Here is a 16,950-nt window from a genome sequence, read left to right as displayed (position 1 = left end):
ACACCTGGGGCGTTGGGAACTCCCTGGTTTCTCCTTGGTTTAACGTCTGGAGCTGCTTGTGAATCGTGCCGCCACACACACCTGAGTGCAGGTGTCTTCTGCACAGACTGCGGGCCTCGCTCTTCTGAATGCCGCTAGCTCGCCACCCACCCACGGGTGAACCTGGTCAGGGTACTTTCTCTCAGGGGCAGACTCTGATCCGGGCGGGCTACCGGTGTCTCTGTTTGCTCGTTTCTTTCTTCCATTTCGGGAAAGTCTTCCTTGCTGGGTGTGGAAATCTCCTATGCCTTCCCTCGCCTATTCTGTCAGCTTTAAAATTCTCTTTCAGTTGCTACCCTCACAGATGGAGTTAGGAAACTCTTTCCGGTGCACTCATTAGTGAAATGACCTCAGTGAAGCTGGAATCCAATATCTAATCGCCGACTTTTAGCGAGTCCACACGCCAGGGTGGTTGGGGTCCAATGCAGCCCCGGCCAGGCCCAGGCCCCTTGGACTGGGCCACAGGAGGACACAGAGGAGGGTCCCAGCCCCCACGAAGCGGTGCCGGCAGTTCTCCACGGGCTTGGGCGTTTTCCAGAGGTAGGAGATGGAGGGGACTGATTTCTTCAGCGCCGCACAAACCATGCCACCCCACCCCACCCATGGGACACATCCCCAGAGAGAGAGACGCCCCATACACTGGCTCCCCTCCCCCTTGCGCTGTGCCCCAGCCCTGGCCCGGGGGAATAGGTGGCAGCCCACCCACAGGGCGAGGGGGGGCGCAGCTGAAAGGGGTTGTGGGGGAGGGCGGCCCCTGGCTGGGGTCAAAGGGCGAGCGCCCCGCGCGTGCGAAGTCAGCGTCAGCGGTGGCCACGCGCTGGGGGTGGGCAGCGGGTAGGTGAAGGAGGCCGGGCGAGGAGACGAGGAGGGCAGGAAGGGCTCCACCTTGGCGAGTCCAGCCTTGGAGGCGCATCTTGTGTGAGTGTGAGTGAGTGTGAGTGTGTGTGTGTGTGTGTATAGAGAGACAGCCCCCCGCCCCGCCCCGCCCCGCCCCGCCCGTCACCCCCGTCCCTCGTAGCCCCAGCCCACCGGACCCGGCCGCTGAACTCAACAGGCCCAGCCTGGCCCGGCGCGGGGCCTGGGGCGGGAGGAGGCGGCGGGAAAGCGCAGAGAGCCTTGGCTTCTTGAGCGGGGCAGGGGCGCCCTCTGCCGCCGTCTAGGGCCACACCACCCTGAACGCCCCGGATCTCGTCTGGTCTCGGAAGCTAAGCAGGGTCGGGCCTCATGAGTACTTGGATGGGAGACCGCCTGGGAATACCGGGTGCCACAGGCTTCTTCTCCTTTTTTTTTTTTTTGGCCTCGTGTTCTGTCCCCTTTCTGGGAGCGTGGCGGCGGCCCGGGGTGGGGGTGACCCCCACCCTCAGCGCCCGCCGCGGTGCCTGGCGCCCCAGCCCGCACCGTGGGGCCTCCTCTTGTTCCAAACCGCGACACCGCCGCCACGCGGCAGCATGCGTGGCATCTGGACTGTCAGGTCTCAGACCAAATGTCTGGCACCCTGTCTGACCGTCCCCCATGGGTGTGTGGACACACCCAGATCGACACAGCGCACGGCCTGCCCGTCTCCCATGGGTGTGTGGACACAGCCAGATCAACACTTCGCCCTGCCTGCCCATCACCCATGGGTGAGTGGACACAGCTAGATCCACACTTCGCCCTGCCTGCCTGTGTCCCTTTGGTGTGTGGACACAGCCAGTTCCACACTGCGCTCTGACTGCCCGTCTCCCGTTGGTGAGTTTACACAGTCACATCCAACTGTGCCCTGTCCGCCTGTCTCTGGTGGGTGTGTGGACACAAGTTCCACACAGCGCCCTGCCTACCCATCTCCCGTGGGTGAGGGGACACAATAAATCCACACGGCGCCCAGCCTACCTGTCTCCCATCGGTGAGTGGACACAGCCACGTCCACACAGCGCCCTGCCTACCCGTCTCTGTTTGATGTGTGGACACAGCGAGTTCCACACTGCTCCCTGTCTGCCCGTGTCCCATGGGTGTGTGGGTACTGACAGTTCCACACATAGCCCAGCCTGCACGTCACCCATGGGTGAGTGGATACACAAGTTCCACACTGCGCCCTGTCTGCCCGTGTCCAGTGGGTGAGTGGAAACAGCAGTATCCACACTGCGCGCTGCCTGCCCATCTCCCGTGGGTGAGTGGACAGAGCCAGATACACAAGGCGCCCAGCCTGCCCGTCTCCCATTGGTGAGTGGATACAGCAAGTTCCACACTGCGCCCTGTCTGCCCGTTTGCCATGGGTGTGTGGACACAGAAAGTTCCACAGATAGCCCTGCCTGCCCGCCTCCCTTTGGTTTGTGGACACAGCCAATTCCACACTGCGCCCAGCCTGCACGTATTTCGTGGGTGAGTGGACACAGCCAGTGCCACACTGCGCCCTGCCTGCCCGTCACCCATGGGTGAGTGGACACAGCCACATCCACACTGCGCCGTGCCTGCCCGTCTCTGGTGGGTGTGTGGACACATCAAGTTCCACACTGCTCCCTGTCTGCCCATGTCCCGTGGGTGTGTGTATGCAGACAGTTCCACACATAGCCCAGCCTGCACGTCACCCATGGGTGAGTGGATACACAAGTTCTACACTGCGCCCTGTCTGCCCGTGTCCCGTGGGTGTGTGGACACAGAAAGTTCCACACAGAGCCCTGCATGCCCGCCTCCCGTTGGATTGTGGACACAGCCAGTTCCACACTGCGCCCTGCCTGCCCGACTCCGGTGGGTGTGTGGACACAGCCAGTTCCACACAGAGACCTGCCTGCCAGTCTCCAGTGGGTGAGTGGACACAGCCAGATCCAGACTGCTCCCTGACTGCCCGTCTCCCGTGGATTAGTGGACATAGCCAGATCCACACAGCGCCCTGCCTGCCCGTCTCCCATGAGTGTGTCGACACAACCAGATCCACACGGCGCCCAGCCTGCACGTCTCCCGTGGGTGAGTGGACACAGCCAGATCCACACAGTGCCCTGCCTGCCCGTCTCCCATGAGTGTGTCGACACAACCAGATCCACACGGCGCCCAGCCTGCACGTTTCCCGTGGGTGTGTGGACACAGCCAGATCCACACAGCGCCCTGCCTGACCATCTCCCATGGGTGTGTGGACACAGCCAGTTCCACACAGCGCCCTGCCTGCCGGTCTCCCTTGGGTTAGTGGACACAGCCACATCCACACAGCGACCTGCCTGCCCGTCTACCGTGGGTGAGTGGACACAGCCACTTCCACACAGCGCCCTGCCTGCCCGTCTTCCGTGGCTTAGTAGACACAGCCAGATCCACACTGCGCCCTGACCGCTCGTCTCTGGTGGGTTTGTGTTCACAGCAAGTTTCACACAGCGCCTTGCCTGCCCATCTCTCGTGGGTGTGTGGACACAGCCATATCCACACTGCGCCCTGCCTGCCCGTCTCCCATGGGGGAGGGGACACAACCACGTCCACATAGAGCCCTACCTGCCCGTCTACCATGGGTGAGTGGACAAAGCCACATCCACTGTGCATCCAGCCTGGACGACTCCCGTGGGTGAGTGGACACAGCCAGTTCCACACAGAGCCCTGCCTGGCCGTCTTCCATGGGTGAGTGGACACAGCCAGTGCCACACTGTGCCCTGCCTGCCCGTCTCCCGTGGGTGACTGGACACAGCCATATCCACACTGCGCCCTGCCTGCCTATCTCCCGTGGGGGAGTGGACACAGCCACGGACAAACAGAGCCCTGCCTGCCAGTCCCCCATGGGCGAGTGGAGAAAGCCACATCCACAGTGCGCCCATCCTGCACGTCTCCCGTGGGTGCATGGACACAGCCAGTTCTACACTGTGTCCTGCCTGCCCCTCACCCAAGGGTGAGTGGACAAGCCAGATCCACACTGCGCCCTACTTGCCAGTCTCCCGTGGGTGTGTGGACACAGCCACATCCACACAGCGTCCTGCCTGCCCGTCTCCCATGGGTGTTTGGACATGACCAGTTTCACACTGCACCCTACATGCCCGTCTCCCGTTGGTGAGTGGCCACAGCCACATCCACACTGCACCCTGCCTGCCTGTCTCCCGTGGCTGAGTGGACACTGCCAGTTCCACACCGCGCTCTGCCTGCACATCTCCCGTCGGTGAGCGGACACAGCCAGTTCCACACAGCACCCTACCTGCCCGTCAGCCGTGGGTCAGTGGACACAGCCCGTCCCACAGTGCGCCCTACCTGCCTGTCTACCATGGGTGAGTGGACACTGCCAGTTCCACACTGCGCCCTAATTGCCCGACACCCGTGGATCAGTGGACACAGCCAGTTCCACACAGCACCCTACCTGCCCGTCAAACATGGGTGAGTGTACACTGCCAGTTCCACACCGCACCCTGCCTGCCCGTGTCCCGTGGGTGCGTGGACACAGCCAGGTCAACACAGGGAACTGCCTGCCCGTGTCCCGTGGGTGAGTGGACACTGCCAGTTCAACACAGCGCCCTGCCTGCCCGTCTCCCGTGTGTGAGTTGACACAACCAGTTCAACACAGCGACCTGCCTGCCCGTCTCCTGTGGGTGAGTGGACACTGCCAGTTCCACACAGCGCCCTACCTGCCTGTCACCCGTGGGACAGTGGACACACCAAGTTGATGAACACAGCGCCCTGCCTGCCCGTCTTTCCTGGGTGAGTGGACACTGCCAGTTCAACACAGCGCCCTGCCTGCCTGTCTTTCCTGGGTGATGGACACAGTCAGTTCCACTCAGCACCCTACCTACCCATCATCCGTGGGTCAGTGGACACAACCCGTCCCACAGTCTGCCCTACCTGCCTGTCTACCGTGGATGAGTGGACAGGGCCATTTCCATATTGCACCTTGCCTGCCCGTCTCCCGTAAGTGAGTGGACACTGCCAGTTCAACACAGCACCCTGCCTGCCCGTCTCCCGTGGGTGATTGGACACAGCCAGTTCCACACAGTGCATTACCTAGCCGTCACCCATGGGTCAGTGGACACAGCCCGTCCCACAGAGCACCCTACCTGCCTCTCTACCATGGGTGAGTGGCCAGCGCCTGTTCCACATTGCGCCCTGCCTGTCCGTTTCCGGTCGGTGAGTGGACACCGCCAGTTCAACACAGCGACCTGCCTGCCCGTCTCCCGTGGGTGAGTGGACACAGCCAGTTCCACACAGCGCCCGATCTGCCCGTCTCCCGTGGGTGAGTGGACACAGCCAGGTCAACACAGTGACCTGCCTTCCTGTATCCTGTGGGTCAGTAGAAACAGCCAGTTCCACACAGCGCCCTACCAGCCCGACTACCATGGCTGAGTGGACAGCGTCAGTTCCACACAGCGCCCTGCCTGCCCGTCTCCGGTGGGAAAGTGGACACAGCCAGTTCAACACAGCGACCTGCCTGCCCGTCTCCCGTGGGTGAGTGGACACAACCAGTTCCAGACAGCGCCCTACCTGCCCGTCACCTGTGGGTCAGTGGACACGGCCAGTTCCACACCGCGCCCTGCCTGCCCGTGTCCCGTGGGTGAGTGGACACTGCCAGTCCAACACAGCGCCCTGCCTGCCCGTCTTTCCTGGGTGAGTGGACACAGTCAGGTCCACTCAGCACCCTACCTGCCCGTCAACCGTGGGTCAGTGGACACAGCCCGTCCCACAGAGCGCCCTACCTGCCCGTCTACCATGGATGAGTGGACAGCGCCAGTTCCACACCACGCCCTGCCTGCCCGTGTCCCGAGGGTGAGTGGACACAGCCAGTTCCACACATCGCCCTACCTGCCAGTCACCCGTGGGGCAGTGGACACAGCCGGTACCACACAGGGCCCTAACTGCCCGTCTACCGTGGGTGAGTGGACACAGCCAGTTCCACACCGTGCCCTGCCTGCCCAACCACTCTAGATGAGTGGACACAACCAGTGCCACACTGGGCCCTGCCTGCCCGTTACCCGTGGGTCAGTGGACACAGCCGGTTCCACACAGCGCCCTACCTGCATATCTACCGTGGGTGAGTGGACACAACCAGTTCCACATCGCGCCTTACCTGCCCTTCACCCATGGGTCAGTGGACACAGCCGGTTCCAAACATGGCCCTAACTGCCCATCTACCGTGGGTTAGTGGACACAGCCAGTTCCACACCGTGCCGTGACTGCCCATTACCCGTGTGTCAGTGGACACAGCCCATTCTACACAGTGCCCTACCTGCCCATCTACCGTGGGTGAGTGGACACAACCAGTTCCACATCGCGCCCTGCCTGCCCCTCTCCCATTGGTGAGTGGACACTGCCAGTTCCACACCGGGCCCTGCCTGCCCGTCTCCCGAGGGTGAGTGGACACAGCCAGTTCCACACAGTGCCTTACCTGCTCGTCACCCGTGGGTTAGTGGACACAGCCAGTTCCACACCGGGCCCTGACTGCCCGTCTCCCGTGTGTGTGTGGACACAGCCAGTTCCACACAGCACCCTACCTGCCCGTCACCCGTGGGTTAGTGGACACAGCCAGTTCCACACAGCGCCCTACCTGCCCATCTCCAGTGGCTGAGTGGACACAGCCTGTTCCACACAGCCCACTGCCTGCCCGTCTCCCATGGGTGGGTGGACATAGCCAGGTCCACACTGCGCCCTACCTGCCCGTCTACCATGGCTGAGTGGACAGCTCCAGTTCCACACCGCGCCTTGCCTGCCTGTCTCCCATGGGAGAGTGGACATTATAAGTTCAACACAGCGCCCTGCCTGCGCGTCTCTCCTAGGTGAGTGGACACAGTCAATTCCACTCAGCGTCCTACCTGCCCATCACCCGTGGGTGAGTCGCCACAGCCAGTTCCACACAGTGCCCTACCTGCCCGTCTACCGTAGGTGAGTGGACATGGCCAGTTCCACACCGCACCCTGCCTGCCAGTGTCCCGTGAGTGGACACTGCCAGTTCAACACAGCGCCCTGCCTGCCCTTCTTTCCTGGGTGAGTGGACACAGTCAGTTCCACTCAGCTCCCTACCTGTCCATCACCCGTGGGTGAGTGGACACTGCCAGTACAAAACAGCGCCCTGCCTGCCCGTCCCCATGGGTGAGTGGACACAGCCAGTTCCACACAGTGCCTTACCTACCCGTCACCCGTGGGTCAGTGGACACAGCCCGTCCCACAGAGCGCCCTACCTGCCTCTCTACCATGGGTGAGTGGACAGCGCCTGTTCCACATAGTGCCCTGCCTGTCCGTATCCCGTCGGTGAGTGGACACTGCCAGTTCAACACAGCGAACTGCCTGCCCGTCCCCCGTGGGTGAGTGCACGCAGCCATGTCAACACAGCGACCTGCCTTCCCGTCTCCTGTGGGTCAGTGGACACAGCCAGTTCCACACAGCGCCCTACCAGCCCGTCTACCATGGCTGAGTGGACACTGCCAGTTCCACACCGTGCCCTGCCTGCCCGTCTCCCGTCGGTGAGTGGACACAGCCAGTTCAATACAGCGACCTGCCTGCCCGTCAGCCGTGGGTGAGTGGACACTGCCAGTTCAACACAGCACCCTGCCTGCACATGTCCCGTGGTTGTGTGGACACTGCCATTTCAAAACAGCACCCTGCCTGCCCGTCTCCCATGGGTGATTGGACACAGCCAGTTCCACACAGTGCCTTACCTACCCGTCACCCGTGGGTCAGTGGACACAGCCGTCCCACAGAGCGCCCTACCTGCCTCTCTACCATGGGTGAGTGGACAACGCCTGTTCCACATTGTGCCCTGCCTGTCCGTTTCCCGTCGGTGAGTGGACAGTGCCAGTTCAACACAGCGCCCTGCCTGCCCGTCTCCCGTGGGTGAGTGAACACAGCCAGTTACACACAGCGCTCGACCTGCCCGACTCCCGTGGGTGAGTGGACACAGCTAGGAAAAACACAGCGACCTGCCTTCCCATCTCCTGTGGGTCATTGGACACAGCCAGTTCCACACAGTGCCCTACCAGCCTGTCTACCATGGCTGAGTGGACCTCGCCAGTTCCACACCGCGCCTTGCCTGCCCGTCTCCCGTGGGAGAGTGGACACAGCCAGTTCAACACAGCGACCTGCCTGCCCGTCTCCCGTGGGTGAGTGGACACTGCCAGTTCCACACAGCGCCCTACCTGCCCGTCTACCATGGCTGAGTGGACAGCGCCACTTCCGCACCGCGCCTTGCCTGTCCATCTCCCATGGGAGATTGGACACTGCCAGTTCAACACAGCGCCCTCCTAGGTTAGTGGACACAGTCAATTCCACACAGCGCCCGACCTGCCCGACTCCCGTGGGTGAGTGGACACACCCAGTTCCACACAGCGCCCAACCTGCCCGACTCCCGTGGGTGAGTGGACACAACCAGATCAACTCAGCGACCTGGCTTCCCGTCTCCTATGGGTCAGTGGACACAGCCAGTTCCACACAGCGCCCTACAAGCCCGTCTACCATGGCTGAGTGGATAGCGCCAGTTCCACACCGCGCCCTGCCTGCCCGTCTCCCGTGGGAGAGTGGACACAGCCAGTTCAACACAGCGCCCTGCCTGCCCGTCTCCCGTGGGTGAGTGGACACTGCAAGTTCCACACAGTGCCCTACCTGCCCGTCTCCAGTAGGTGAGTGGACACACCCAGTTCCACACAGCGCCCAACCTGCCCGACTCCCGTGGGTGAGTGGACACAACCAGATCAACTCAGCGACCTGGCTTCCCGTCTCCCGTGTGTGTGTGGATACAGCCAGTTCCACACGGCGCCCTACCTGCCCGTCACCCGTGGGTTAGTGGACACAGCCAGTTCCACACGGCGCCCTACCTGCCCATCTCCAGTGGCTGAGTGGACACAGCCCGTTCCACACCGCGCCCTGCCTGCCCGTATCCCATGGGTGGGTGTACATAGCCAGTTCCACACAGCGCCCTACCTGCCCGTCTACCATGGCTGAGTGGACAGCGCCAGTTCCACACCGCGCCTTGCCTGCCCGTCTCCCGTGGGAGAGTGGACACTGCCAGTTCAACACAGCGCCCTGCCTGCGCGTCTCTCCTGGGTGAGTGGACATAGCCAGTTCCACACAGTGCCCTACCTGCCAGTCTACCATGGGTGAGTGGACACTGCCAGTTCCACACCGCACCCTGCCTGCCAGTGTCCTGTGAGTGGACACTGCCAGTTCAACACAGCGCCCTGCCTGCCCGTCTTTCCTGGGTGAGTCTACACAGTCAGTTCCACTCAGCGCCCGACCTGTCTGTCACCCATGGGTCATGGACACAGCCCATACTAAAGATCGCCCTACCTTCCCGTCTACCGTGGATGAGTGGACAGCGCCAGTTCCACACCGTGCCCTGCCTGCCCGTCTCCCGAGGGTGAGTGGACAAAGCCAGTTCCACACAGCGCCCTACCTGCCCGTCACCTGTGGCTCAGTGGACACAGCTGGTTCCAAACAGGGCACTAACTGCCCGTCTACCGTGCGTGAATGGACACAGCCAGTTCCACACCGCGCCCTGCCTGCCCACTACCCATGGGTCAGTGGACACAGCCCGTTCCACACAGCGCCCTACCTGCCCATCTACCGTGGGTGAGTGGACACAACCAGTTCCACATCGCGCCCTGCCTGCCCGTCTCCCGTCGGTGAGTGGACACTGCCAGTTCCACACCGGGCCCTGCCTGCCTGTCTCCCGAGGGTGAGTGGACACAGCCAGTTCCACACAGCGCCCTACCTCCCTGTCTACCGTGGGTGTGTGGACAGTGCCTGTTCCACATTGCGCCCTGCCTACCCGTCTCCCATCAGTGAGTGGACACAGCCATTTCCACACAGTGCCCTATCTGCCCGTCTCCCGTCGGTGAGTGGACACAGCCAGGTCAACACAGCGCCCTGCCTGCCCGTCACCCATGGGTCAGTGGACACAGCCCGTCCCACAGAGCGCCCTACCTGCCTCTCTACCATAGGTAGTGGACAGCCCCTGTTCCACATAGTGCCCTGCCTGTCCGTTTCCCGTCGGTGAGTGGACACTGCCAGTTCAACACAGCGACCTTCCTGCCTGTCCCCCGTGGGTGAGTGGACACAGCCAGGTCAACACAGCGACCTGCCTTCCCATCTCCTGTGGGTCAGTGGACACAGCCAGTTCCACACAGCGCCCTACCAGACCGTTTACCATGGCTGAGTGGACACTGCCAGATCCACACCGTGCCCTGCCTGCCCATCTCCCGTCGGTGAGTGGACACAGCCAGTTCAACACAGCGACCTGCCTGCCCGTCTCCCATGGGTAAGTGGACGCTGCCAGTTCAACACAGTGCCCTGCCTGCCCGTGTCCTGTGGGTGAGTGGACACTGCCAGTACAAAACAGCGCCCTGCCTGCCCGTATCCCGTAGGTGATTATACACAGCCAGTTCCACACAGTGCCTTACCTACCCGTCACCCGTGGGTCAGTGGACACAGCCCGTCCCACAGAGCGCCCTACCTGCCTCTCTACCATGGGTGAGTGGACAGCGCCTGTTCCACACCGCGCCCTGCCTGTCCGTTTCCCGTCGGTGAGTGGACACTGCCAGTTCAACACAGCGCCCTGACTGCCCGTCTCTCATGTGTGTGTGGACACAGCCAGTTCCACACAGCGCCCTACCTGCCCGTCACCCGTGGGTTAGTGGACACAGCCAGTTCCACACAGCCCACTGCCTGAACGTCTCCCATGGGTGGGTGGACATAGCCAGTTCCACACAGGGCCCTACCTGCCCGTCTACCATGGCTGAGTGGACAACGCCAGTTTCACACCGCGCCTTGCCTAACCGTCTCCCGTGGGAGAGTGGACAGTGCCAGTTCCAAACTGTGCCCTGCCTGCCCATTACCCGTGGGTCAGTGGACACAGCCCGTTCCACCCAGCGCCTTACCTGCCCATCTACCGTGGGTTAGTGGACACAACCAGTTCCACATCGCGGCCTACCTGCCCGTCTCCCGTCGGTGAGTGGACACTGCCAGTTCCACACCGGGCCCTGCCTGCCCGTCTCCCGAGGGTGAGTGGACACAGCCAGTTCCACACAGCACCCTACCTGCCCATCACCCGTGGGTCAGTGGACACAGCCCGTCCCACAGTGCGCCCTACCTGCCTGTCTACCGTGGGTGAGTGGACAGCGCCTGTTCCACATTGCGCCCTGCCTGCCCGTCTCCCGTCGGTGAGTGGACACAGCCAGTTCCACACTGCACCCTGCCTGCCAGTGTCCCGTGAGTGGACACTGCCAGTTCAACACAGTGCACTGCCTGCCCGTCTTTCCTGGATGAGTGGACAACGCCAGTTCCACACCGCGCCCTGCCTGCTCGTCTCCCGAGGGTGAGTGGACACAGCCAGTTCCACACAGCACCCTACCTGCCAGTCAACCGTGGGTCAGTGGACACAGCCGATTCCAAACAGGGCCCTAACTGCCCGTCTACCATGGGTGAGTGGACACAGCCCGTTCCACACCGCGCCCTGCCTGCCCATTACGCGTGGGTCAGTGGACACAGCCCGTTCCACACAGCACCCTAACTGCCCATCTACCGTGGGAGAGTGGACACAACCAGTTCCACATAGCGCCCTGCCTGCCCGTCTCCCATCGGTGAGTGGACACTGCCAGTTCCACACCGGGCCCTGCCTGCCCGTTTCCCGAAGGTGAGTGGACACAGCCAGTTCCACACAGCGCCCTACATGCCCGTCAGCCGTGGGTCAGTGGACACAGCCCGTCCCACAGTGCACCCTACCTGCCTGTCTACCATGGGTGAGTGGACACTGCCAGTTCCACACAGCGCCCTAATTGCCCATCACCCGTGGGTCAGTGGACACAGCCAGTTCCACACAGCGCCCTACCTGCCCGTAAACCATGGGTGAGTGTACACTGCCAGTTCCACACCGCGCCCTGCCTGCCTGTGTCCCGTGGGTGAGTGGACACAGCCAGGTCAACACAGGGAACTGCCTGCCCATCTCCTGTGGGTGAGTGGACACTGCCAGTTCCACACAGCGCCCTACCTGCCTGTCTCCCGTGTGTGAGTGGACACAGCCAGTTCAACACAGCGACCTGCCTGCCCGTCTCCTGTGGGTGAGTGGACACTGCCAGTTCCTCACAGCGCCCTACCTGCCTGTCACCCGTGGGTCAGTGGACACACCAAGTTGAACACAGCACCCTGCCTGCCCATCTCCCGTGGGTGATTGGACATAGCCAGTTCCACACAGTGCATTACCTAGCCGTCACCCGTGGGTCAGTGGACACAGCCCGTCCCACAGAGCACCCTACCTGCCTCTCTACCATGGGTGAGTGGCCAGCGCCTGTTCCACATTGCGCCCTGCCTGTCCGTTTCCGGTCGGTGAGTGGACACCGCCAGTTCAACACAGCGACCTGCCTGCCCGTCTCCCGTGGGTGAGTGGACACAGCCAGTTCCACACAGCGCCCGACCTGCCCGTCTCCCGTGGGTGAGTGGACACAGCCAGGTCAACACAGTGACCTGCCTTCCTGTCTCCTGTGGGTCAGTAGAAACAGCCAGTTCCACACAGCACCCTACCAGCCCGTCTACCATGGCTGAGTGGACAGTGTCAGTTCCACACCGCGCCCTGCCTGCCTGTCTCCCGTGGGAGAGTGGACACAGCCAGTTCAACACAGCGACCTGCTTGCCCGTCTCCCGTGAGTGAGTGGACACAACCAGTTCCAGACAGCGCCCTACCTGCCCGTCACCCGTGGGTCAGTGGACACGGCCAGTTCCACACCATGCCCTGCCTGCCCGTGTCCCGTGGGTGAGTGGACACTGCCAGTCCAACACAGCGCCCTGCCTGCCCGTCTTTCCTGGGTGAGTGGACACAGTCAGGTCCACTGAGTGCCCTACCTGCCCGTCAACCGTGGGTCAGTGGACACAGCCCGTCCCACAGAGCGCCCTACCTGCCCGTCTACCATGGATGAGTGGACAGCGCCAGTTCCACACCATGCCCTGCCTGCCCGTGTCCCGAGTTTGAGTGGACACAGTCAGGTCCACTGAGTGCCCTACCTGCCCGTCACCCGTGGGTCAGTGGACACAGCCGGTACCACACAGGGCCCTAACTGCCCGTCTACCATGGTTGAGTGGACACAGCCAGTTCCACACCGTGCCCTGCCTGCCCAACCACTCTAGATGAGTGGACACAACCAGTGCCACACTAGGCCCTGCCTGCCCGTTACCCGTGGGTCAGTGGACACAGCCGGTTCCACACAGCGCCCTACCTGCATATCTACCGTGGGTGAGTGGACACAACCAGTTCCACATCGCGCCCTACCTGCCCTTCACCCATGGGTCAGTGGACACAGCCGGTTCAAAACATGGCCCTAACTGCCCGTCTACCATGGGTTAGTGGACACAGCCAGTTCCACACCGAGCCATGACTGCCCATTACCCGTGTGTCAGTGGACACAGACCATTCTACACAGCACCCTACCTGCCCATCTACCGTGGGTGAGTGGACACAACCAGTTCCACATCGCGCCCTGCCTGCCCGTCTCCCGTTGGTGAGTGGACACTGCCAGTTCCACACCGGGCCCTGCCTGCCCATCTCCCGAGGGTGAGAGGACACAGCCAGTTCAACACAGCGCCCTGCCTGCCCGTCTCCCGTTTGTGAGTGGACACAGCAAGTTCAACACAGCGACTTGCCTGCCTGTCTCCCGTGGGTGAGTGGACACTGCCAGTTCCACACAGCGACCTGTCTGCCTGTCACCCGTTGGTCAGTGGACACAGCCAGTTCCACACAGCACCCTACCTGCCGGTCAGCAGTGGGTGAGTGGACACTGCCAGTTCCAAACCACGCCCTGCCTGCCCGTGTCCCGTGGATGAGTGGAAACTGCCAGTTCAACACAGCGCCCTACCTGCCCATCACCCATGGGTCAGTGGACACAGCCAGTTCCACACAGCGCCCTAACTGCCCGTCCACCGTGGGTGAGTGGACACTGCCATTTCCACACCACGCCCTGCCTGCCCGTGTCCCATGTGTGAGTGGACACAGCCAGGTCAACACAGTGACCTGCCTACCCGTCTCCCGTGGGTGAGTGGACACTGCCTGTTCAACACAGCGCCCTGCCTGCCCGTCTCCCATGTGTGAGTGGACACAGCCAGTTCAATACAGCGACCTGCCTTCCCGTCTCCCGTGGGTGAGTGGACAATGCCAGTTCCACATGGCGCCCTGCCTGCCCGTGTCCCGTGGGTGAGTGAACACAGCCAGGTCAACACAGTGAGCTGCCTGCCCGTCTCCCCGTCTCCCGTGGGTGAGTGGACACTGCCTGTTCAACACAGTGCCCTGCCTGCCCGTCTCCCGTGTGTGAGTGGACACAGCCAGTTCAACACAGCGCCCTACATGCCTGTCACCCGTGGGTCAGTGGACACAGCCAGTTCCACACAGCGCCCTAACTGCCCATCCACCGTGGGTGAGGGGACACTGCCAGTTCCACACCACGCCCTGCCTGCCGGTGTCCCATGGGTGAGTGGACACAGCCAGGTCAACACAGTGACCTGCCTGCCTGTCTCCCATATGTGAGTGGACACAGCCAGTTGAACACAGCGACCTGCCTGCCCGTCTCCCGTGGGTGAGTGGACACTGCCAGTTCCACATTGCGCCCTGCCTGCCCGTGTCCCGTGGGTGAGTGGACACAGCCAGGTCAACACAGTGAGCTGCATGCCCGTCAGCCATGGGTGAGTGGACACTGCCTGTTCAACACAGCGCCCTGCCTGCCCGTCTCCCGTGGGTGAGTGGACACAGCCAGGTCAACACAGTGACCTGCCTGCCCTTCTCCCGTGGGTGAGTGGACACTGCCAGTTGAACACAGCGCCCTGCATGACCGTCACCCATTTGTTAGTGGACACAGCAAGTTCAACACAGCGACCTGCCTGCCTGTCTCCCATGGGTGAGTGGACACTGCGAGTTCCACACAGCGACCTGCCTGCCTGTCACCCGTGGGTCAGTGGACACAGCCAGTTCCACTCAGCGCCCTACCTGTCCGTCACCCGTGGGTCAGTGGACACAGCCTGTCCCACAGAGCGCCCTACCTTCCCGTCTACCGTGGATGAGTGGACAACGCCAGTTCCACAACGCGCCCTGCATGCCCGTCTCCCGAGGGTGAGTGGACACAGCCGGTTCCAAAAATGGCCCTAACTGCCCGTCTACCGTGGGTTAGTGGACACAGCCAGTTCCACACCGCGCCCTGCCTGCACATTTCCCGTGTGTCAGTGGACACAGCCCGTTCCACAAAGCGCCCTACTTGCCCATCTACCGTGGGTGAGTGGACACAACCAATTCCACATCGCGCCCTGCCTGCCCGTCTCCCGAGGGTGAGTGGACACAGCCAGTTCCACACAGCGCCATACCTGCCCGTCACCCGTGGGTCAGTGGACACAGCCCGTCCCACAGTGCGCCCTACCTGCCTGTCTACCGTGGGTGAGTGGACAGCGCCTGTTCCACATTGCGCCCTGCCTGCCCGTCTCCCGTCGGTGAGTGGACACAGCCAGTTCCACACAGCACCCTATCTGCCTGTCTCCCGTGGGTGAGTGGACACAGCCAGGACAACACAGTGACCTGCCTGCCCTTCTCCCGTGAGTGAGTGGACACTGCCAGTTCCACACCGCGCCCTGCCTGCCCGTGTGCCGTGGGTGAGTGGACACTGCCAGTACAAAACAGCGGCCTGCCTGCCCGTCTCCCGTGGGTGAGTGGACACTGCCAGTTCCACACAGCGCCCTACCTGCACATCACCCATGGGTCAGTGGACACAGCCAGTTCCACACAGCGCCCTAATTGCCCGTCCACTGTGGGTGAGTGGACACTGCGATTTCCACACCAGGCCCTGCCTGCCCCTGTCCCATGGGTGAGTGGACACAGTGACCTGCCTACCCATCTCCCGTGGGTGGGTGGACACTACCTGTTCAACACAGCGCCCTGCCTGCCCGTCTTTCCTGGGTGAGTGGACACAGTCAGTTCCACTCAGCGCCCTACCTGTCCGTCACCCGTGGGTCAGTGGACACAGCCCGTCCCACTGAGCGCCCTACCTTCCCGTCTACCGTGGAAGACTGGACAGCACCAGTTCCACAACGTGCCCTGCATGCCCGTCTCCCAAGGATGAGTGGACACAGCCAGTTCCACACAGCGCCCTACCTGCCCGTCACCCGTGGGTCAGTGGACACAGCCGGTTCCAAACATGGCCCTAACTGCCCGTCTACCGTATGTTAGTGGACACAGCCAGTTCCACACCGCGCCCTGCCTGCCCATTACCCGTGTGTCAGTGGACACAGCCCGTTCCACACAGCGCCCTACCTGCCCATCTACCGTGGGTGAGTGAACACTGCCAGTTCCACATCGCGCCCTGCCTGCCCGTCTCCCGTCGGTGAGTGAACACTGCCAGTTCCACACCGGGCCCTGCCTGCCCGTCTCCCGAGGGTGAGTGGACACAGCCAGTTCCACACAGCGCCATACCTGCCCGTCACCCGTGGGTCAGTGGACACAGCCCGTCTCACAGTGCGCCCTACCTGCCCGTCTACCGTGGGTGAGTGGACAGCGCCTGTTCCACATTGCGCCCTGCCTGCCCGTCTCCCGTCGGTGAGTGGACACAGCCAGTTCCACACAGCGCCCTATCTGCCCGTCTCCCGTGGGTGAGTGGACACAGCCAGGTCAACACAGTGACCTGCCTACCCGTCTCCCATTTGTGAGAGGACACAGCAAGTTCAACACAGCGACCTGCCTGCCCGTCTCCCGTGGGTGAGTGGACACTGCCAGTTCCACACAGCGCCCTACCTGCCTGTAACCCGTGGGTCAGTGGACACAGCCAGTTCCACACAGCGCCCTACCTGCCCGTCAGCCGTGGGTGAGTGGACACTGCCAGTTCCACACCGCGCCCTGCCTGCCCGTGTCCCGTGGGTTAGTGGACACTGCCAGTACAAAACAGCGCCCTGCCTGCCCATCTCCCGTGGGTGAGTGGACACAGCCAGTTCCACACAGTGCCTTACCTACCCGTCACCCGTGGGTCAGTGGACACA

At 62.6% G+C, this 16,950-nt stretch overlaps 1 pseudogene; it reads left to right on the top strand.

The window, feature by feature from the left end:
• Positions 1-1,193: 1,193 nt before the first annotated feature.
• LOC142873678 (uncharacterized) lies at positions 1,194-1,312 on the top strand (annotated as a pseudogene).
• The last annotated feature ends 15,638 nt before the right edge of the window (positions 1,313-16,950 follow it).

This window comes from Microcebus murinus, chromosome 10, assembly GCF_040939455.1.
Source record: "Microcebus murinus isolate Inina chromosome 10, M.murinus_Inina_mat1.0, whole genome shotgun sequence".
Taxonomy (NCBI): domain Eukaryota; kingdom Metazoa; phylum Chordata; class Mammalia; order Primates; family Cheirogaleidae; genus Microcebus; species Microcebus murinus.
This window is presented reverse-complemented; position numbering and strand designations above follow the sequence as displayed.